The sequence below is a fragment of the Rhea americana genome, unplaced genomic scaffold, assembly GCF_003343005.1.
Source record: "Rhea americana isolate MKP2758 unplaced genomic scaffold, rheAme1 scaffold_28, whole genome shotgun sequence".
Classification (NCBI taxonomy): Eukaryota; Metazoa; Chordata; class Aves; order Rheiformes; family Rheidae; genus Rhea; species Rhea americana.
The window spans coordinates 3615695-3638812 of record NW_028186401.1 but is presented as its reverse complement, the minus strand read 5'-3'; the positions used below and the strand labels follow the sequence as shown (position 1 = coordinate 3638812).

Sequence of the window (23118 nt, the reverse complement as noted above, 5' to 3'; positions counted from 1 at the left end):
GACCAATGTGGTTCCATCCACATCATCATGCAGTTTAAACAACAACAAAGTTGGGCCACCTGCCATGAAAAGCCTCAGCTTGCGGCTTGACTGCTGGGGAGAAATTTCACAGGTCTCGTGGAAAGCGAGGCGTGAAAATATACTGTGGGATTGCAAGCGACTTATCAGAGAGAGTATGTGCCTTGCAAAGTGAGAGCTGAACAGAGTATTTCATGTCTCTGGCAAATGTGGTGTGCAWGATCTGAACCATTAATCAAACACTGACGGCCTGCTTGGGGAAACAGTGTGTCAAACCGAGCAGGGCTTGAAGAGCCCCATCCAAATAGCATCTGGGGCAAAAGGGGGAGGAGGGAACAATGAAAGGAATGTTTATGGTACTGGAACAATTTTACTTGCATTTACTCTGAACATTTGAAAATTTATATTGATCAGAGTAGAAGTCAGTGCTGGTGGGCAGGGTGAAATCACCACTCCACATTGCCCTGTCAAGTTTGATTTATGCTGGGCATTTGACAAACCCTTAGTTCAGAAACCTTTCAGAACCGTCCTGTCTACTTTTTAAGTAAAGAAAATGAGCTTAAATAATCCCCAACCCTGCACTAAGTTTATGGAATTCTGCACATCTGGCGATGCTAAAGTCTGTGATGTGTGTCCAGATGTCTGCTTACAGAAGGTAGAAGTGTATTCGGCTTGTTTATGCATAGTATTTGCTGACTTCAGTCTTGGCAATCTGTGTAATAGCTGKTTTTTTTCAAAATAACACGGCTTTGTCTTCAGTTTCMYTCCTTTTTAGTGTTTCTTCTCTTATGGAATTAAAAATACTACGTGAGGCAAGAAAGATTTCTATATTGCATTTATTACAAATGAAAATTAAAAAAAATAGATACCAATTTGTTGCCTTTGTGAATTCATGTATGTATTGAACAATGCGGAGCTGACCATTTTTAGGACAGGTTTTTCTCCTCCTCCATTTATTCTGGGAGGAGTCTATTCCCAGTTCTTACAGTGATGAGAGTTGCATCTTGTCTCTGMTGTGAGAGAGCTTTCAAGTCTTGGTGCTACTGTAAATTAACAGAAAGTTAGCAGAAGTCATTAGCATCACRGAGCTGCATTTAATTTCTAGCAATGCTACAGAGACAGCTGATCATCAGAACAGCATTATTTACATAACCCTGCTGGCCATGGAAATTCACAGTTAGGAAATGTCTTTCTTTTCTATAGTTGTTTTTGTTTCCTGTTTGCATGCTCTTCTGCACTACTACTTGTCTCTTCCTAAGACATTGTCTTAGTCCTAAGACCAAGAAATTGTTTACCTCTTGCCATCATTTTTTTTTCAAAATGCCCAGAGGCATGCGTTGCTTACACTGTACTGGGATTATTTAGCTGAGCAGCTTTTAATATACTTTTACACTGGCAAGACTGTCTTGTTCACAGGCAAACACAGTATCCCCTGTTATAATGATCCTTCTCTTGCAGAAATGTAGTATGTTTTGGGCTGGGATCTTCAGAGGAGACTATGGGAAATGAGATTCCAATATCCTTGGAAACCAGTCCTAATAATTTGTGGCATGCCTAAGTATGCAAAATAAGTGAGCTTTTTCTTTTTCCAGGTGCATCGTATTCACTGTTCAGCTTTTGTCTCACCTCCACTCCAAACAGCATCCTCGTGAAAGGCTGTCTTATTTTCCCTTTACTGAAGGAACCAAAAAGCTCTAACAGAAACCAGCCTCGAGCAATGTTCTGAGAGCACGTGCACTTCTGCTTGTTGTGAGTGATCGTGTGGACTTCGTTAGCTATTCAATATGGGGGAAAAGGGTGAGGAGTACTTGCCTTCAGGCCCAGAGCCACCACAGACTGGGGCAGATCTTTAAGAAGATCAGTTCCCTGTTACCTCTGTTCCAAAGCCRGCTCATCTCCAAGCAAAAGGCATTGCATGTGTGACTAAGCAGTATGTGACTAAGGTCCCATTAAGGACACTGGGGTCTCCATAAAAGAGAGGAGAATCAAGCCAAGGGGGATGCACTTGGGAGTTTCTTGGGTAGGGGGGATGCAGGCAGTGAAACCCCTGTCAGGGAAGTTTAGGGAGCAGCGCAGAGAGGGAACAGGCCAAATCTGAATGTAGTGGCACAGGCAGAAGGCTCTGAGGTTTCATCTTATAAAAGAAAGGCCCTCTCCTGCTTGAAGAGGGAATATGTACCTCGCTGTGCTTGTAGGGAGGATGGTGGGGCTTTAGGCTGCTAAACATGATTAAGATGGTTCAGTGGCTGATGGAGCACCACGGAGGGAAGTCCCTGAGTTAGCTGGTCAGGCTTGGCAGCAGGTTTAATCAGCTGACAGCTGTCTGCTTCCCTCCTGTGTGGGCTTCCTGGAGAGGGAGGAGCTGGGAGCTTAAAGCCTGTAGGCTGGAGGTGGAGTAGAAAGCTGCTTTCCTAACTTTCAGCAAAGGCCGAGACTTCGGAGACCATTTATTAAAACTGAGATAGACGTCCTCTTCCTTCAGGCCTGCCTGAATTAGCATGCTCAACATACGTCTGAGATACCTGCTATTTTTGTTGAGTCTGGTGCACTAATCAAACAAGACAACTCAGGGGCATGGCAAGTAAATAACTGGAATCCTTAATTTAGGAGGGGCTTTGGTATACCAAAGGCAAGAGTTAGGCTACTCAGACTTGATGATGGGCTTTTGGGGGCAAGTTACGCAGGGATCCACGCTCCAGCATTTTGGGGTGGTACTCTTAGACTTGGTGTTAAACAATATTCTATGGCTCTATGCCTTAGGTGCTGGTGATGCTGAGAGAGGAGGTGAAATCTGTTTGCCCCCCTCTCTTCTTTTCCCCCGTTTTTTCCCCTGTCCTTTTTAAGCTATTCTTCTAGGTAAAAGTGAATCTGTAACATTTGGGTGGTCATTAYGAACCTTGGAATAACAGAGTCTGTCACCTCTGCCAAGAATGCTAGGTCTATTTTCAATGAGGTAAAATGACTTCTCTGGAAATCTACTTGAAGTGTTACGCAAGTCAGAGTTTTGAAGAAATCTTGCTTGGTCTGTGAGCATCCTTCATCCTTCCTCTTTTATTTTGTAGGCTTCGGGGGAGGATGGGAATAGTTTGTTCTGAAACTTCTGTATGCATCACAGCCTGAATAATTTAGCAGCCAATTATCTAGGAAAGTGGAGGAAAAAAATGAAGAAGATGAGCAAAAATTAAAAACACTGGTTTTGGAAAATGATTCCCAATGAATTAATAGCATAGGCTTGGAATAGCTTCACAAGAGAAGAGGGAGCTAGCCTGTTGCTTCCATTTGAAAATGTCCTGGTTTGAGTACTGATGAGTATCTCTTTGTTTAATCTTGTAGTAGTAGCTGGCTGTATTGCCTGAGCCGTCTTTAATTTTTTGAGATCTCTTGAGTTTCCTTAGTCCACTGCATTGATGTTGGTAGTTCTTATGGACTTTTAGGCACAGTAAGTTCATGTAATTAATGAATGGTGTTTCCATAATATTTGCATTACATTTCCTATCACATTCTATGCGTCTGCTGCAGTCTCATGAAATTAAACCTTAGGGGGGGAAAAAAAAAGAAAAAGAAAAAAGGAAAAACCCTGTTTATTGACTTTGTCACTTCTGAAGAATGGGGAAAACAGATAGGAGTGGAGTGGGGCAGTGAGTGATCTCACGCACAGGCTGAGCTGCAAGGAGCTAGTCTGCTTGTTAAGAGCTGAGCTAAAATCCAGGCTATATCAGAGCCTTTCTCAAATGACACCCAGTTGGACAGGGCTTTGAGATCTCTCTGAGGCTGAGTTTATGTCTTGTTATTCCTAACTCTTGCTTTTTTGAGCCTGTTTCTGAATTCCTTTGCAGAACACTATGGTCTCTCTGAGTCTTATAGGTTGCCATGAAAACTGAATTGCGATGAGCCTACAGGAAACAGGGCTCTAGAGTTGGAAAAAACTCCCCAAATATTCACCTCATTCAAGATAGTATACTAAGTTTATGTGGTCACTTTATCAGGCTAATGTGCGGTCTAAATACCATCTGGGCTCCTGCTGTGTCCCATGCCATTGGAAATACAATGGCTCCAGTGGCAAGGAGTCAAGTGAAAAGATTTGAGCATGGATACAGCCTTCTTTAAAAACTTTTGGAGACTTTTCAGGCTTGGCTTTTAGCTGAAATTCAGCTAAAGCATCCAAGAATGGCCCAAGTCTGTGTGTTCCAGATGCCTGTTACAATAAGTTGTGGTCATTATTCTAAGAGCAGAACTGGAGAGTTGTAACGCACTCTGCCGCTCTTCTATAGGTGCAGGGGGAGATTTTGGCCAGAGTTCTTCCCTCAGTGGGGGGAAACATGGAAAAACAAACCCATTAGACATCAACCATTATTATCCTATAAGGAGATGAATGCTTCTTGGTAATTCAACAGCAGAATATAGTATGTCTAGGAGGAAAAAAAAAAGATTTGACAAACTAAATTCTGTCACTTAGAAACTATCTTAGAAAGCAAGAGACAAGGAGGGTGGGGGGGGATATGAACTTCCAGTTCCTTCTTGTGTGAAATACACTCAACTTAGCCAAGTCAATGATGAACTCTGTGCTCCTCCTGCTAAAAATTTCAGGCTTGTCTCTGTTCTGTTTCTTGACTGCAGTGAATATCCAGTCAGCTGCATTGGCAGGTAATACATTCTTTCAGCTATAGCATGCTCTTCCTTCCAAGGCATTTTAATTTTTACAGCTCAAGAGCTCTGAGGGTGCCAAAATAATCAGGGCTTTGCATTTCGTGTCCTTGCCATATATGGGCTAGGATCTGATTGTTAATCCCTCAAGATGGCAATAGCTTAATTAAAGCTATGTATCTGTGAGGAGATAATTGTAATGTCCTTTGAGTAGCTGGTCCTAATTTACACCATGTACAGTCTGATATTGTCATCTATAATGTATCAAAGATCCATGCTAGGTTTTAATGTAAAGCCGTGTAAGACAAATGAAGAGTACATGTGGCAGTTGCTCAGTACATGCATTTAGATTAAGCCCTGCTCATTGAGGTGGTGATTAGATGAGTTATGTCAGGGAATTGTAGCTGCTTCAGTGGATGAGGAAAAGGTGGTTTCTAAGAGCTCATTTTAGCRGCATAACTGGCACATAATTCAGATATCAAACACTAAATGAGAAAGGAGAGTGGGCAGGGTGTAGATACTGAACTATGCTGTCTATATATACACAGATGCAATGGAAGTTCTAGCACAGAATTAGTGCTAAAGAGCTATTGGAATAATACACTTTCTGACCACCTTTGAGTACCTTATTGTAATATTTAACTACGTCAAAAGTAAGCTTAGGGTGTAACTTGCTCCAAAATGGAGGGCCTAGTCATGRTTCATTTGCTTTCTCTGCATCCCTATAGATCTGAGAGCATGCAGGTCAAATCTGTAAGACCAAAGGTGGAAGTACAARGCTTGTCTTCCTCCAACAGTGTTGTTATTACCAAAAGAACTGTTRCGTTATCAAACTGGCAAAACTTTCTCTGAAAGAGATGGCTGAGTCGTGCTCTTTCAATACTGCAACAGTATCAGAAAGAAAAGCAGGAACTGATGGGTTTACTAATTTCCAAAAATGAGACCTATTTATGTCTGTGCTGCTTCTCTGACCGGGTTTGGACAAACTCTGGGCCAGAGGATTTGGTGAGTGCTATTGGTGAGGGCCCATTAGCTAACGGGCTATGCCCTGCTCCTCTATCACATGGGTGAGGGTAGAGGAGCTGGGGTACAAAATGGGTGAGGGAACTCTAAGCGGAAGAGGGGAGACAGCCTAAAGGATGTCCTGGAGGCAGCCTGTGGCAGAGAAGAGGGCTAGCAAGAAAGATCGCTAGAAGGAAGATAGGATGAAAGCGGAGGAGAGCTGGGCATGTGCAGTAAGAAACTGTTTGGGTCTGTTTAGGGTGTACTTTTTATTTTATGTCCACAAAGAAGATGTAGTACTGTTGAGAAATACCAGGCTCCAGCACTCGCTGCCCTCTGCGTGGCATTATGCCCTGCGAACGTGCTGGAAATGTCAGGAATGTGCTGCTTGGTGTTCTCAGGAGCCACTCTTCCCTGAAAGTGTTTTTCATAAGAACAGCAACATGCTGTGCCGTTTTGCAGCCACAGTCGCTGTATCAACTGTTTTCACACTAATACTTTCTCTTAAAGGTCAACTGAGATCATGGCCCCTGTTCTGCAAGGTGCAATGCAAAGAAAGGCAAAATGGGAAAGGAGTGAGGTATAATTCAGTAGGGTGAGTCTCAGATAAAACTGGAACAGGGGTGCTATAAGGATCCAAGCTTTATATCTAATATATATACTGTATGCATTATATATATATTTCTGTGCATTAGACCTTCTCCTGGTCATGTTGCTGATGGTAACTCTATTGAAGTCACTGAGAAGTATCTAGTAAGTTAATATTGCTGGGTGCATCTGTACATGATGAGAACCAGTAAAAACGCCGGAGGATCCCGGTGCGTTTCTTCCCGGGTGCTCTCCGCAATAGCAGTATCTACTGTCTCCAATCTCATGCTCTCTATTAAATCTCACAAGACAGACAAATGCCCTGTGACAAGTGATTGATCTTCTGTGCCTTAGAGCGACCTCACAAAACAGAAGGCTCCCCTCAAACAAGACTCCTGGAGGGGAACGGCAGAACGTTTGTATTATTTCTTCCTGTTATGTGAGGACTTAGCAGGCCGTGCAATAAAAGACATAACATTCAATTGACCTTTTGCTTATCTATAAACGTAAAATGAGCTACACAGACCCCAATTCACTGAGGAGCCATTTCCGAGAAATTTATTTCCTTTTACTAGCCATAAAAATAAATTGTTCTGCACAAAGAATAGGCACAAAAATAGCTCTACTAGCCTATAATAAGATTATTATGAAGGAGATGTTTTTCCCTGGGCAATCACAGCCAGCCAACGTGTTATCAAATTTTTATCTCATTGAATTGCTAGGCACAGATTAGTGTTGTAGGGAGATTTTGTATATTATGCTGGCCGTCTGTAACCTTCTACAGCCTGTGTACCCAGAACAGGCCGGATTCAGGGGTTGACTTCTATTCTTTGAAGGATGGATTTTTTTTTTTCCCTCTACTCTGCTTTTAAGCCAGATTTGAAGAATCTTACACAAAACGTTCAAAGAAAAAAGTAATTTTTCCATGTCATATCAGTCTATTTGGACAAAGCCAGGAAAAATTGTTCTGAAAGGCAATGGGAGGATAAGGCAATAAGTCAGAGCTTATCCAGCCCATTTCTCTTTGTGGAGCCTAGGACAATGAGCCTAGCTATTAATCTTCCCGGGGTTATAACTGAAGAAGTTGGCTCGCTGACTTCCATCCTTTCATTCTGCTTTTCTAATGATATTCGTAGTGGAAAATGCTGCTTCTRAAGAAAAATACCTTTCCCAAAAGAATAAAACCCAGCACTTTGTCCCTCTATGATTAGTATTAGGAAATCATCAAGGTTAATTTTTGTCTTCAGCTGTGTCCTGATGTTTTGAGTACTGGTGGAGGTGCTGAGGAGCAGCAGCCTGGTGAATTTGGGGGTCAGGTGATGGGCTCTTTTTGGTGCTGGTGTGTCCTGTTCTCCTTGCCTTTGTTCTTTGTTTCCCATCAACTTTTTTTTTTCCTTTCCTTCCTTTTTTTTTTTTTTCTTCTGATTAGCTGCAAGATCTCTAGGGCTGAGATTCTCCCTCATAGCCTGTTTGCAGGGAGTACAGCACAAAGTGTGCGATTTCAGCTAGAACCACTCTGAAGGGTCTCACAGCACTTTATAAGCTGTCTCAGATCTCAGAACCAAGGTGAGCCTTGTTACGGGAATATCTGCTCTGGCAGCCTCCTGAAGTAGGAAAGAGTCCAATATGTTGAGTCCTGATAGCTGTTTCTTCAGCGAACTAGCAAAGCAAGGTGCAAGAACCTGGGTTGGAGGAGTGAGAAATCGTTAGCATGCGTTGGTGTATGTTCTTTTTATTATTTATTTACTTATTTATTTTTATTGTTCACATGGAGAGGATGAAGCAATGAAATAGTCAAGCTGAGAAGAGAGTTAGGATAGCATCAGGAAAAAAAAAATAGTGCTTTTCTTGTGCCCTGATCATGTGCTTTRGCCATCAGGGTTGCCTCCTGCCACAAGATATGGGCCTGATTGCAAGAGAGGAGGGGTATTAACAGTAATGTCATCAGTTAGGGTTCTTAAATGTGTGTTTGCTTGAGATCTAATCAGGTCATTATTTTAYGCTTTCTGAATACATATTGATTGCAAACATATTTGAGCTTAAATCATTATGTAATGGTGATTAATTTATTTTATCGTTAAGGTTCAAAATAGTGTCCTCTATTCTCACATGGTAGTAATTAGGAAGCAGTGAACTGATTAAAATCTACATGAAATGCATATTTAGAACTGTGATTTTCAATGAAGTTTCTTTGATTGCTTAATCCCTGTATATTTATTTCAGGATGAATAATGCAAACCCCATTTCCTGGTTGATGGCCCTTGAAGCCACAGATTACCCATCATACTTTGTTTGACAGCAGCACAACCAACCTTAAAAAAAAAAATCCATTTTTTTGAACTGACTGCRTTTTCTCATTCTCTCTGGATGTGCTGTGTTGTGATTGCATTAGTGTGGAGAGTGTGGGTGGGATAGCGTGTCCCACAAGTCCCCTGTCCCTGGAGCAAGGTGTCAAGTCATCAGGTATTCAGTTCCTGCCCTGAGTGGACTGCTTGGAAAGCCCCAAGTCAGCCTCAGCAAGGACCCAGGTGCTCTGAAATGAGGCAAACRGGAGCTGGCTGTGATTCTAACAACTGACTTGATGAAACTGCCTCCAACACAGATACGGATGAGGGGCCTAGATTTAGCATGAAGAGTTTATAGTGGCATAGAATAACCTGGTGAGGTGCTGAAGTAATTTGCCTACTAGGAATCTGTCTTTGTTTTGTATGAATAAGCTTGTCTGCTTTGGGGATTTCTGATGGGAGTGTTCTTAATTTAGACTGAAGTTCATGAAGACTGATGTCTCTCCAGTTAACCACTTATTCTTTCCATAGGAATGCTTAAAGAGCAGGTCCCGTTGCCTTTAAACCATTCCAGAGTTCATGCTGAAGAAAAGTCAGTTATGGAATAAAGGGTGACTAGAAGAGGTGATCTCTCTTTGCTGTTAGATGAGATCGCTTCGGTACCTGTGACCCGTTGGAAAGGGAACTGTAGCCAGCTGATACTCTGCTCCCTACCTGAGAAATGTTGTCTTGCTCATGTGCATGTATTAACCTCCCATATACTTGGAAGCTGAAAGGGCTTAAAAAGGTCTTTCACTCAAAGGACCTGAGCGCTCCCTGCACTGATGGGTCTTAAAAGTGACACAGAGCAGTGTGATAGACACAGGACTGCAATAGACTGAAGATCCTCTCTCCGCGGTGTCCACAAATCCAGTTAATTTCCTGGATTCGTATCTCTCCCCTTCTCCTGCAGTAAATAGCCTCTAAAACAAATACACATTTCTAAGCATGATGTCACTTCTGGGCAGCAGCCAGGGGATAAGATTAGCACCATTGTCATCAGAACGAGTATGGGGAGTATGGGCTGTCTCTTTGATGAATGATATTGGATCCTCAGGATTTTTTTTATGTGCCTGTATATTTTTGGATACAAATGTCCCCAGATAGCCTCAGGATGGTGGCGGGGGGGAGGCAGGGAGAAGTGAAGAGAGAGAGAGAGAGAGAGATACGGCAGCTTTGCTGTCAGCCCGCTTTCTCCTTTCCTCAGCTTTTTGAGGAAGCAAACCCAAGGTGTGAAATGCAGGCCCTTTGATCAGCTGGTTCTCTTCTGTACCCTTTGTACTGGAAGGCAGATCCAAATATATGGAACAATTAACATCTCTTGGCTTGTTGCTCTTTTTTCCCCCCTTGTGAATTTTTCATCCTTATTTAGCTCCCTGGCTCTTTCAAATACCAAAGATAATGTCATGATTTCTAGTTTGTCATGCTTGAGGTTTTAAATATGATCTGGGCAGCTGGCTGGTGAACTGCCATGAGACAGACAGACAGTCCATGGTGGGTGCGTTCACTAATCTTGTRTCCTCGTTTCTTCTCCTCCATCTCTGTTCTTATCCATCCTCCTCTCTCCAAGCTCTGTTATGGCCCCCTGGGACAGATGCTCTCTATTCTGTTTTGTACAGTATCTGCTGCCACTCTCCACACCTGGGAGTTCTCAGTTTTGAAGTGAGCAAGTAATGCCATTTATGTCCCTAAATATCTTTCCTCCTAAATGTCAAGAGTTTTCACGTGGCGCTTTGAAAGGGACTCAGGAGAACAGATACTTTTCTGGAGGGTAAATGAACTCTAGCTGAACTTGGATTTTTTTTCTGCAGAGTCTTAATTCCAAACCAAATATGTTTTTAAAATTGAATAAAAAAAATTGTAATTAATATCTTGGAAATTGTCTTAGTTCCATATTTTGTTGCTTAATCCAATGGGATGTGAAGCAAAGACAAATACTGTTACTAGAAACAGCGTAAGATTCCTTTGGGATCTTAACCCTCTGTACCCCTCAGCTTGAACATCTATAACTTCATCCAACTTAATTTATCAGAGTTGTGTGCCTTAAAATAAGGGTGACTTTTATTATCTGAGAGCCAGAGAACGTCCCAAGCTCTGTGCCTTGATGGCACAGATGTAGCCTACACTGATAAGCAGTATGATTTCATGTTTGTCTTTGCTCCATCCACCTGTGTCCACTTGCTTTCTCTTGTCTTAGACTTAGGGACAAAGATCATCTTTTCAGCCTGTGTTTACATAATGCCTAGCACAACGCAGTCCTGTTTGGGGCTAGGACTACAACTCCACAAATAACAAAAGTCCAAATTGAAATTTGATTGTGGTACATCCTCAGCATACTTACTTCACTATAACGCCTGTAACTGTCATAAAAATGATGAATTTCTAGTACTGCTGGAGCTAAAGTCTGCCTCCCTCTTATGGAACAGTTTCCTTCCTCCTTTTATCCCTGTGGGGAAGCTTTTAAGCTTTTGTCTATTAATGGGAGCTTTGGGTTCAGACAGGGAAGAAGATGAAGTGTTCAAGACAAACATGAAGCACACAGCAACACTGGAGTCACTGCGGTCTTCCCGGCTTTCCCATTGTGTGACCGTCCACCTAGGTCTTTTTCTTTCTTTCTTTCCAGTTTATTTCCTTACATAATAATGACCCAAAGGAGGGATGGCGCTTTGCAGACACCATTTGGCTGAATTCTGATGAGGGATTTGAATCACACTGACAAATGGGAGCCTTCTGCATGAGTGAATTTTAAAGATGGGGCTGTAATGGGGGGAATGAGAAACCTTGCAGAGAGCATGCCGATCCCAACCTTTTGTCTTAAAGGCCTTTATAACTGAGTAGAGAGATCCATGAAGAATTTAACAATATTAAAGCTGGATAATGGAGTGGTGGAAGGGAAGAGTCCAGGAAATGGTAGCTTTTACCAAAGGGCAGTTCAGATAATTTGGGCTTAACAAGATACTGTGCGTGCTTGCTTGCTTATGCTCCCTTTTCTACCTTCCCTCTCCTCTCCTCTTCTCCATCCCCTCTGATACCCTACTGCCCCCCTTGAGGAACCTGCACTTGAAGTACTCAGGGGAAGACAGGGCATAACTGTAATATACTACTCCTGCTTCTTGGTCTTTCTAGAGGTCTGCGAAAAGCCATGTGCTAGTTTTAGCTCCTGCTGGAGGTTGGTCAAGCCTCTGAGGAGCTTGTGGTAGGCTTGCAGCAGTGTTTTGAATCTGTTATTGCCTAACAACACATTGATTGAGGTTTAGCGTGTCTGACCCTGCGCTGTATCAGGGACCTCTTCATCTCTCAGGTCACTCAGGATTGCCCCAGTTATAAAATACAGCAGAAAGAAAGCTTACCTAAGAGTTTAAAGGATGAAGAGTTCCACCGAAGACCCAACTGGTATTATCTCATGCCTTCTTATCAGCTGAGTCAAATGCATCTCACCTTTGTGTGGAGATGAAGTTTGCCTGGGAATTCTTACCCAAAATGGCATTGCCTGTTCATGACCTTCCAGCACATGAACTTCTGTGTGTTTTCCCCAGGCTCTCAGCACACTGGATGATTATCAGCATTTTTGGATATGTTTTGAATTAGTGCCTGAGRGGAGAATTGGACTGAGTTGTGTGCCACATGCCCAACTTAGCTGAACTTTCTTCTAATGTTTTTTATTAAAGTTGTATATCATCGGGAGAGTGTGAAAGTCACATTAGAGAAGGGAAAKCATCTCTCCAGCACCTTAGCCTGTCAGACTATTTTGCATAATAGCTTAGGGAAATGAACTGGCCACTTCTAACGCTGGAGTACAGACTGGGAGAGTGAGAACCGTCTGAGGATTTTATCACAGAATATCCTTGTGCAGCACATCTGGTTTGCTTTAAGCATTTCTGTGTATTGGGAAGAGAGCAGCAGGGGATGGGGAGGGAATGCTTTGTTTGAAATCTGTTGTAATGTTTCTGAGTCAACTGTTTATAATGAGAACGATGGTCTTGGGAAAACAGCAACCATCTAAGCACTTGAACCACTAACGTGGAAACTTCTGTTGGGTTTCCTCACCTGCTTTACTTCCCTGTTGTACTCAAAAGGGAAAGTTCATWCGGATGCAGTCAGTGAGATGTGGGCCTTGGGGTTTATCTTTGCGAAGAGCTGAAGAAGATAGAAATTCAAATTAGGATCCCTTTGCTCCAAAGCAATTTCTCTTTAAACACAAGTCTGCATACAAAATCCAGACATCTGAATCATTGTTAATTACATTATTAGTTAATTAGCACCAGGGGTTGCCTAACAATTTGGTTTAGTGCTATGAGGCAGAAAATAGGTGAAAGATGCTCGTGCTTTCTAGAAGTTGGTGAAGCACTGGAGATTTACAGCTCTGAATGGTTTGGTCCAAATCTTTTGAAACTGCAAGGCGCAAGGGCCTAGCTTGAGAAACACATGTAGCAGACGCACATGAAGGAAAAAAATTACCTTAGTCACTATCCATGTACTTCAGGACTTTATATCAAGGAGTGAGGAAGTAATGGAGAGTAAGTTGGGCATCAGAGCTAATTGGAATCAATACTGAATGTATTTAGCTCTCAAAATTAATTGCAAAATGATGTATCACCCATTTGATGGTGATAGATATATCAGATTCTTTGTCTGGGGTGTCATTCTTTTTGAAGTGCTATCTTGTTCTATTTTTTTTTCCTTTCCTTTTCTTCTTTTCTCCTTCCTGTGTTCAAATTCTCTTGCTTTAAATCCCACTTCAAAATGTTGATGACCTAATAATCACAATATCATAGCTATAAATTAGTAAAACTGCAAGGCACAATATATTCTGTATTTACTGGCTGGTATAGGGAGTTTTAAAATGGACTCACAGAAATGTTTGCATGTTACTATTACCTTCTGATTCAGCTGCTCAGGTGTTTGCCTCATTTCCCATCCAGGGAGGGGATGGAAAATATATCTTTATGTGATTCTCATACAGTCATCCAGGAGTGTCTATAGCAATTAGATGCCTAAAATTGCAGCTGGGGGCTCTCATGGGATTTACAGAAGTGCACAAGGAGGGCAGACCATGAATACCTGTTGATGTCCTGCTGATTTTCTCAAATAACAATTCTCCTTATACTGTATAAAACTTGCAATGTGCCAAATGAGTTATGTATTGGCCTGGCTACTTGCACCTCTAGCTATTTTTCCTAAGAGTCACCCRAACAGCTAGCCTTAAAAACATCTCTGCTTTCACAGCCAAGTGATACCCAGGCCGGATAAGCAGCTATATAGTCTTAATCAAGCAGGCTTAGGCCATGGTGTAATACACCTAAATATACCCAAGCACTCAGTAGGGCTGACTCATCCAGTACAAAATTTTTCCACTAATAGGCCCAAGTACCCAGGTGTCAAACGTTGAGCACAAAAGTTAGAAGCTGCCCTTGCTCACAGGGCGATGGGGACAACCACATTGAGAACCACAGGTGGCTCAGGTTGGTGGAGGCACCCTGATATCTCTACCCATCAAACTGGTTCAAGCTGAATGAGTAAAAGGTAGTTGGCTGSTGTTAACATCACGCAGAAACTAACACTTAAATGCATTCTGGTAACGTGTTTCCACCCAAAATTTTTATCGATGGTATCCAGTAGTTGAAGGATTATTTCACAGTTGGAAGAGTCATTTTATAAGCATAGTGGAGGCTTTAGAGAATAAGTTGTCATTTCCTTTCTGCTCAGTTTCTTCCCACAGAAACAGGCATGCACAGAGCCCTGTTTACGATACCCGCATTTATAACTGAACATGTGTGTAGGTGAAGAACTGCGAATAAACACATCTTAAAACAAGATCTATCTTCCCTTAACTGGCATGATCTCAAAAGAAGTCAATCATAAAATTCCCTCCTGCTGAATTCAGATTTTTTTTTTTCCTGTATGAAAGCTGATGACCTCGCAAGCCCTCCACACAGACTGAGGAGAAAAATAAAACCTTCTAAGTATTTAGTAGTGGTGTGAGTGCTGTTATTAGCAAGATAGAGTCAATGGGATGGTCACAAATGCAACTGACTTCTTGTGCACATGCTAGTTTTCCTGGTACTGTCAAAAGAAGACTACAAATAAGTATGAAGAGAAATATTTTTCTGTATCTGTCCCCAATTTTTCTTTTGGTGGCTGATGGCCCTTGTGCATGGCCAGCTCCTCTGCTTTCTGTCTCTGCAGTCCCACTGCTCTCTTGGATGATAGAGTAAGGTTTTTTTTTTTTTTTTTTCAATGCAAGTCCTCAAGCAAGAAAGACGAATAAAATTTAAGTAAGAGCGAACAATAAGATGCTCCCTCTAGTGAATATGTTTATGTAACATTGTGACTCAGGGCAACAGCATCTTTTTAGTCAATATGCTCGAAGCACTGAAAAGGGTGGAGGGCAATATTACCAATCCTGCTCTAGCTGGAAGTCAATAGCAATTTCTCGTTGTAACCTAAAAGTCACTACGTGATTGACTGTAATTGCACAACTACGTTTTGGAGGAAGGTTCAGCTGAGAGCTCTGTGTTGTGTTACGCTTTCCTCACCGTACCACGTCCTCCCCGTGGCACTGCCACACTGCAGCGGTGAAGCTGGTCTCCGTTGGCTATTCGRGCTTTGTGACAAAGGGAGATCTTTGGGCGACTGACTTTGGCTGTGCGAGGTGTGAACGGAGCCCTTTTGGTACTTGAAAACTTTCCCTCTGAGAGCTAGCTGAAGCAGTTGTAACCTTTTTCGGAGAAAAATTTCATTGCAAAAAAACAGACCTTGAAAATTTCCGCAGTTTTGGGCACTGTGAAAAAGGACTCAAACTTGAATATTGCTGGCTGAATACAAAAGAAATCTCTCTCTTGTCCCAGATGAAAATGAAACAAAAATTGTTTCCAGAAAAAGAAGAATCATTCTGAGTTAAACTTAAAATACTCTATTTTCTGGGGAGAAAAATAGAATAGATGGAAAACTTTTAGCCTAATTTAGTAACTGCTATATAAGATATAACTTGGAAGAAAGTTTCTAAAGCTGGAGAGTAAATCTAATGACATATGTGACTGGGGAAGCATGAGAGTCTCTTTTGTGCTTTGATTAATATTCTCTATTATATTAGGCAGCTTAAAAATCGAAGGAATACTTTATCAGTGTTGTTCTGCCATTCCTTTAATGCAAACCAACATCTCTGCATAAAATTAGGAGTCTGGACTTTTTTTGACCTGACTAATGCAAAGCAGAATCTGGTAATGCTCCTCTGTCCAGTAACCGTATGTCCACCTAGCTAAACCTGGGGCAACACACAGCTATGATGAAATACATGTTTCTGTGGGCAAATATAAAACCTTTCTCTCTGTTTTATTCCTTTCTGCAAGAATTGTGAAGTGAGGGGTGATTTTTTGTAGGCATATTGGACAAAACCAATGAAAAAAGAACAAAGAAGAAGGGAAGCTGTAATTCATCAGGGAGTTTTCTTGCAGTCTGAGAATGCTGCTAGCACAGGTCTAAGAGCTGAAACAAGACCTAGCAGAAGAGAAGTCTATCTCAATCGTATCCAAGCCCCTCAGGAGACTCAAAGGCACAGGAATCGGCACCTGGGTCTGTACATCTGGAAGATAACATGGGGCTGATGAATTATTCATGGATTATCTACTTGTGCTCAGGAATTTCTCTTTATTCATACTTGAAGAGCACAGAAAAAGGGGGAAAACTTTGTTTCACACCTGCCTTTTAATTTAGAAAGAGATTACTTGTAGTGCTGTGGGGAAAATCATGTGGTCCTATTGGCAAGGGTTGGGAGAGGGAGTTTTGGAGCCATGGAAGGCTGTAATAGAGCAATTTTATTTCATTTTTTAGGCAATCTGAAAGAGATCACAGAAAATCTATGAGATAAAGACCACTGTGTGGCACTTCAAAAATGAATCTTTCAGGCCTTTTGAAATGATGTGTATCTTCATAAAGTCTGTAAAGATCTGAAACAGGGTTCTGAATGATATGTTTCCAGAGTTCTCCAGGCATTGCCAGTCCCTTTGCTTAAATTTGAGTTTGAATTTAAGATTAATCTTACAGACTGATAAATGTGTAAAGTCCTCAGAGAAATTAATTCATCATTTATTATCTTGGCAACATGTTAATATAGATACAAGAGGAAGACTTGTGCCAACTGAGACAGAGATGGTAGGACTGGGGAGGAGGTATTTTTTCTGTGTTCTTGATAAAGTAATCCTCAATGTAATGAGCTCTTTGCAAAAGCTCTCCCTGCCCTCCTCAGATGATAGTTACACCCAAGCAGGCAAGCTCATAAACTACTCATCAGTAGTTTAATCCTTTAGAACACCTTCTTGCTTTAATACGTTGCTTGGGAATTTAGGACCACTAGGTCCAAGCTGGCCTGATCGAATGGCCATTCCAGAAYCTTGTGCTCTAATGATGAGGTGTTCTCTAATCTAATTCCCGCTCTTCAGTTTGTGGCCAGTTATAATTCATATGTTYTTGTACCAGCTTTCCCTGTTAGCTTAATAGCCATTATCCTTTGCTAGCACTTCTGTGCTCCCCACYCCCTCCCTTTCTGCTATATTATATTAATAGAAAGCAATCATGTTATTTAATCTATACACAGATACCCTGCTTTTCACTTTTCTATGCCTTCCTTATCAGAAGGAATCATGAGTTAGCTTGCTTCAGAAGGTACAGAGCTGCTGTTCAGCCTAGAAAAGCTTTCCCAAATGAACCAATGCTTATGTAAATGAGTCATAGTTCATGAACTGGCAAAATCAGACTGCAGATCTGCTCTCATTGTGTGTTTCCAAGGCATATTGATTGTTTGCAGGGTTAGAAATACCGGCTTTCCCTACCATTTTATAGAGCTTCTGCTTCTGGACCCATACAGGAGAATAATCTAAAGTATTTTCAGCTAAAACCAGTCATACTAGGTTAGAATAAAWTCACAGGCTAAATGTCAATTTCTGCCAAGATGCCAAGATCTTGCAAACGGCTGCTAGGAAAGACGTGTAAGAATAGGTGACTTTCTGGGCTGGAGGTTGTACCTTCTGAAGTTTCTTCCCTTATATTATTTAATTACTTTCTGAATCCTTGTAAAAACTTGATGTAGAAAGTGATATTCTTTTGTAGCCAAGCAAAAGAAGACAGGCAGGCCTCCAAAGACTCCAGGGCTCAAGTTATCTTCACCGTACCACTTCTGTTATGTTTCTCTTTTACTGTTGTCATACCTGGGATAGCTCCATGCGTCATTGTGTAGGTTGATTCTTGAGAGCATCGACATCATATTGTGAATTTTAACTGTGCAGATTCAGGCTTGGACAAGAATGTATATCTATGCCTGTTTAAGCCCTGTCTGTCATTGAGRAAGATAATTTTGGAGGGAGTGATCTCATGGAAAACTCTCTCGGACTTTGGGCAGCATGAAATCTCTTCCAAACATCAGAAATGACCTCTGGTGTCAAGCAGAGGGCAGCTTTGCAGGTTAGCCGGACAGCACTTGGCCCAGTGAGTCCTTGTCATTAGGTGGTCAAGTAGATGGTCTTAAGAGAAAATAGTTATGCTTATGTATGACAGAAAGGCTGCTAAACTGATGGGTATTTCTGAAGGGGCTGTAATAAGGAGCAGCTGACAGAAGGCAGTAGTCCTGCCAATAATCCCCCACACTAGCCATACACACTCACATCTGGGAGATTGGGATTAGGGTAGGGAGCAGCTGGAAAAGTCACATCCACTTTGTACACCACCTGAAGACATCGTGCGGATTCACTGAGTGACCAAGGGGAGCGAGGGCAGGCGTTCACTCTTACCTTGAAGCAGAACAGATCCCTGGCTTTCCAAAACTGCGCTGGCAAGAGGGTGATCAGCCTTAGCTGACAAAGTGCAGAATGGAGTCTCTCGGTGTTTCTGATCATAGCACAAATCAAAAGCACTGTTCCACGCCAATGCTCCCAGTATGACTGAYGCTTTAAAAGGTCAGAGCTGTGAAGTTTGTGTTCACTTCAATTCATCGGTCTGTAAAATCGTCACATTCTTGCCTTCTTCCTGTTACTCAGGCTATGGATTTGTTATTCCTATTATTTCTTTTCTTCTTTGTCAATCAGCTCCTAATAAGACATTGTAAAAATCTAAAGCAGACGACTGAACAGTGTTTGTTCTTGATGCAGTTTAATCTCTGTATTTTCCATCTTTGCTATCTAGTCTAGTTAAGAGGAAAATCCTTGAGCTGATTCACTGAGGCCTCACGTTTTTCTACTGTTCAGAACGGTTCTCTAATCTTTCTGCCGGAGATCAAAGGCTCCTGACTMGGAGCAGTAGAATGGTTCCAGCACTGAAACTGAGACTTGGACTATGGTGTCTTCTGATATACCAGAAGGCAAAGGAAAAATGCCTCATTTCATCCGACTTGTAGCTGGCACTTACCTTGCAGGGAGAGTCCTGTCTGCAGAAATCCTCTCCAAGTATCAGCTGGAACACCAAATGATGCAGGGAAAGGAGGACATTTGAGTTCAGAAGGGGTATCATTAAYAAGCACAGGCTGTTTTACTGTTGGGAAGGGAAAGGCACAGGAAAGTCATTCCTCAAGGAAGGATCAGTTTGTTCTCCACTCTGCCCTGAAGTGCTAGTCTCAGCTGAATGAGCATTACTGATTTCACTGCGGCTTTTCCTGGCAAGGCAATGGAGGGCGGGCTAGTTGCTCAAGATGCAGGTCATGTTGCTTCCTTTTCATTTCTGAATCTCCTTTCCTGTAACTTGTGCTTTCACTTATGTTCCTTTAGGAACATAAATAAGCGCTGTGCAAAGCTCTGTTGAAGGGCTCAGTGACTGAGTCTTCCCGAGCCTCTTGAACACAGTGGCTTGAAGAAAAGCTGCTGGAGGATGTGTGAGCATCTGAGATCAAAGAGTCTGTGAAGAAGTGACAGTCTGGATTGCCAAGATCCCTATGACTCTGAGTCCCCCATGAAGGGAAGGGGTAGTGTTTTTACCTTTCTAGTCCTGGTTCAAAACTCTTGCTATGATTTTGAACATGGTACTTGAATCACACCCTAAGATACTGTTCTGGATACCTAAAAAGTATCCCCCYTTCCACCTCTCGCCCCTTGTGCCTTGAGGGAGAAATAGGACAAACTGGGGAGTAAAGAAGGCAGGGAAGGAGGACAAGATCCTGTCTCAAACAGGTCTGAGTGGGACTGATGTTTTTCCTTCCTGTTGGAGGACAGCCTCTCCAGTTCCCAACTCACCTCATCCACATGGCCGGGGCGGTAGAGCTGGGCACCTCGCTGTGCATGCAGAGGCACACGCTCTTCCTCTGCCTCTCCGCATATATTTGTGCAGTACAGAGAAACATTTTGGTCAGCATGAGCCAGTGCAGTTGGTCATAAGCCAAAGACTAAATTAAACAAAGATGTTTTCACTCTCAGAAACCTTAAATATTGTCAGGATCCCAGATCCCAGGTGAAATGTAAAGAAAGGCCAGAATGACAGAGAAGCCAAAACTTCTCTTACGTCAGTCGGGGCTAGTCAAAGGTTCAGCTGTCCATGGCATCAGGCTGGGTTCATCCCACCAAAGTGCTTTTGTCTCCAGCTGTGAAGCACTGAATGACCAAAGYACCAGTCAGATGAAGTGTAATTACTTTTGGGAGTCAGTCCCACCGTATCTGTGTTTTCTATTTTCGGTTTTAAAAGTTAAGATACTGTGGGGAAACRTACTGTGTGAACCTCTTACTCCATGAAGGACTTTTAGGGCCAGGGARGCAGCACCTAGCATGACTTCTTCATGACGGGAACTAGAAAAGGTTTCAGAGACGTCAAAAGTGGGTCATATTCGGTGCATGAAGAAGGATCAGAAGAGACTTTCCCATCCCTTGAATTTTAAAGTGCACTAGGCCAAATTTCCCTCAGGCCAAACTCCCTAGAAACAAATGCAGCAGTYGTGTGGGGGATAAATCTGYTCTTTTATTTTATTTTATTTTATTTTTTAGAGGTGAACTAAAGAAAGCATCAAGATACAAAAATGTTATTGATTCCTTGCAGAAAGAGTTAAACCCCAAAGAATTTTAAAGAGAAAAAAATGGTTAGCTGCTGCTTCTACATACATGCTTGGTCAGTCCTACTTATCCATGAGCAATGGTGRTGATGCATGCTATTATTGCACAACCTTTTTACCCTCAACTTGAGAAACCTGAGGCTTGATCARGTACTTCACCTGTCTATAAAGCACTAATTCAACCGTCCATTCCCAGCCCTAGGGAAACAGCCTTTTACTCTGTCTGGTTGAGTGGTGGTACTGGCGAAAAGAAGGCCATGTTTAGTGTTTTGGCTTTTTTAAAAAAATAAGAAAAAAAAAGAAAAAAATTCTCCAGATGGTCTATTTGTAAAGGACCTTGCTTGTGTTTATTGGMAGGTAAAGCCTATACTCAAATGTCTGTCTTCAGGAGTTGAAATGACTCCTTTTCTAACTTAGTGTGTTGTTTGCTGTTTATAGGGGATAAAGCCCACTTCATGGACAGGAATTCATGCTGAGAGGAATCTGCTATGAAGGTTTAGCTGTCAATAGTGTCAAGCTGAGCTGAGCATGTGAGAGGCTTTTGTCTCCTAATGCAGAGAGCTAGAAAACTCCCCTGTGCACTGGCAAGGGTTTTGTTTTGTTTTTCCCTTCTTCCTTTTCCTTGCCAGATTTCATTAGCCTTTTAGGAATCATTGCGGATTGATTGTTTGGATTGACCTGAACTGCTTCCCAAGAGATAAATGGAAACATTCACACGCAGAGGTCTCAGACCAACATTTTTGGGTGCTGCACTGTGAGCTGCCTTAATGCTACAAATTGTGCAGCTATTAGTGGACCAGCCTCCAGGAAGGCTGAGCAACGTGAAGACTGCTGGCTTGGTGCCCCACACTAGAGAACATGTGTACTAAGTAGGGTGTGATAGAGAAAGAACAGCACTACCAGGGCAAATCCATGGACCAGTCCACCAGCTCCAATAGAGGAAACAAGGAGACTGTCCAAAAAAGCCCTTTTCTGAGAACCTCTTTCAGCATGGCACCAATCTTACACAAGTGTGTGTTTTTTTTTTTTTTTTTTTTTCCTGGAATGATATTCTGTTTAATAGCAAGACACAGCTTGCCCATTTTAGATGGGGGAGAGAAATCAGCGGTTTAATTAAAAATGTGGAGCAGAAAGGGAGGCAGTTCTGATTCCCAGGTCCTCTTCCTCCCTTGGGTCAGCCTGTACTTATACAGCCATTCTGCAGTTATTTTTCAGGCAAGGGAGACCAGAGAGTTAAAACTGCAGTGATCTGAAGTAAAGTAATGACATTATTCATTTGGCCAGTGCCTGAGAATCTCAGCACTCATCTCAGCTGAAAAAAAGTAGTAGAAAAAAGGCGGCTTATAAATATGTTAGCAAGGGGGACATTGACCTGCTATGCAGGTATTATTAGGACCTACTCCCTACTTTAGGGCCTTCTTGGATTTTGGATTTTAATGTCTGCAGAATCTTGCAAAGCAAGATTTCAGGAAGGCAACTTTTCTCCTCGCTGCATTACTGTTGTCACAGAAGATGCTAAAAAAGAAACCACTGATTCATCTGTAGCGACTGCCAGGAACTCAAGCAGGCCTAACAAATCATGCTGCTGGGCAGACTGCACTTCCAAAAGCAGCTATTAGAAGTGTCGGCTGTTTTCTGGCTTTCGGGGTTGAGAATCGATTGGGAAATGACRAAGAATATTCAGTGCTTTCAGAAGTTGCTTTCTGACTAATTTATTTCTGAATCCAGCTGTCTCYCTGGAGCCTTTCTTTTAAACCTACAGTATATATTTATTGTTATAATCTGCTTTTCACCTGAAAAGAATAATAATCCCCATTTACTTTAAGCCTGGCTGAACATGCGCTGGATTCAGAAATTAATTTCTCCYTGCTCTTAGCAGCTAAGCTCTGAAGGATGGATCCTCAGCTGCTATAAATTGTTTAGCTTCATTGAAGGGTATTGCCCTGTGTCTTTAACCTCTGGAAAGAAATCTCAGCTTAGAGACCATATGAAAATTGATTTTGCTTGTCATGTCATTATCTTCATTTGCATAAAAATGGTGTAACTGATGGGCTGCAGACTCAGCCCCGCGAGGCACCGAGTGCCCCCGGTGGCAGCGTGAGGCCCCGCCAGCTGAGTGACTTGGCCTAGCATCCTCACGGGAAACGCTCTGGATCTTGCACCGTCCGGCTCCGAGCTGGCACGTTCAGTTCTGCCAGACTGAGGTCGCCTTCAAATCTCGTACACACACCCGGCAAAACTCAGGAGAGTGACTTAAAAGTTCTGAGATGATTAAAAAGTCAAACATCTGTCAGCTTGCTGTTTGCCTTTGGCTTTGAAGTCTGGAGGGGATGTTCTAATCACAGGTAAAAAAAAAAWAWYATTTTTAATTTACCAATTGAGGTTRTTACCTAGTCACTTCCCTCCAGGAAGAAACGCTTTGAGGTGACCATCAAATCTGTGTGCGAGGTGGCAAGAGCGCTTTCCAGGATTTGTCTCTGTGTCCGGTAGATTTKGAAGAGGAGATTCCCAAGATGGCAATAG

General features: G+C 42.2%; 1 long non-coding RNA gene across 2 annotated transcripts; it reads right to left on the bottom strand.

The window, feature by feature from the left end:
- Window positions 1–901: 901 nt before the first annotated feature.
- LOC146593786 (uncharacterized) lies at window positions 902–18613 on the bottom strand. 2 transcript variants are annotated; one of them, XR_014896320.1, is made up of 3 exons: window positions 18359–18613; window positions 11927–12713; window positions 902–1061 (listed from the first exon to the last, which is right to left on the bottom strand). It is a non-coding gene; the product is annotated as an uncharacterized LOC146593786 (long non-coding RNA). The 2 variants fall into 2 exon arrangements; XR_014896319.1 differs by lacking the exon at window positions 902–1061 and adding an exon at window positions 7643–7934.
- Between the last annotated feature and the right edge of the window lie 4505 nt (window positions 18614–23118).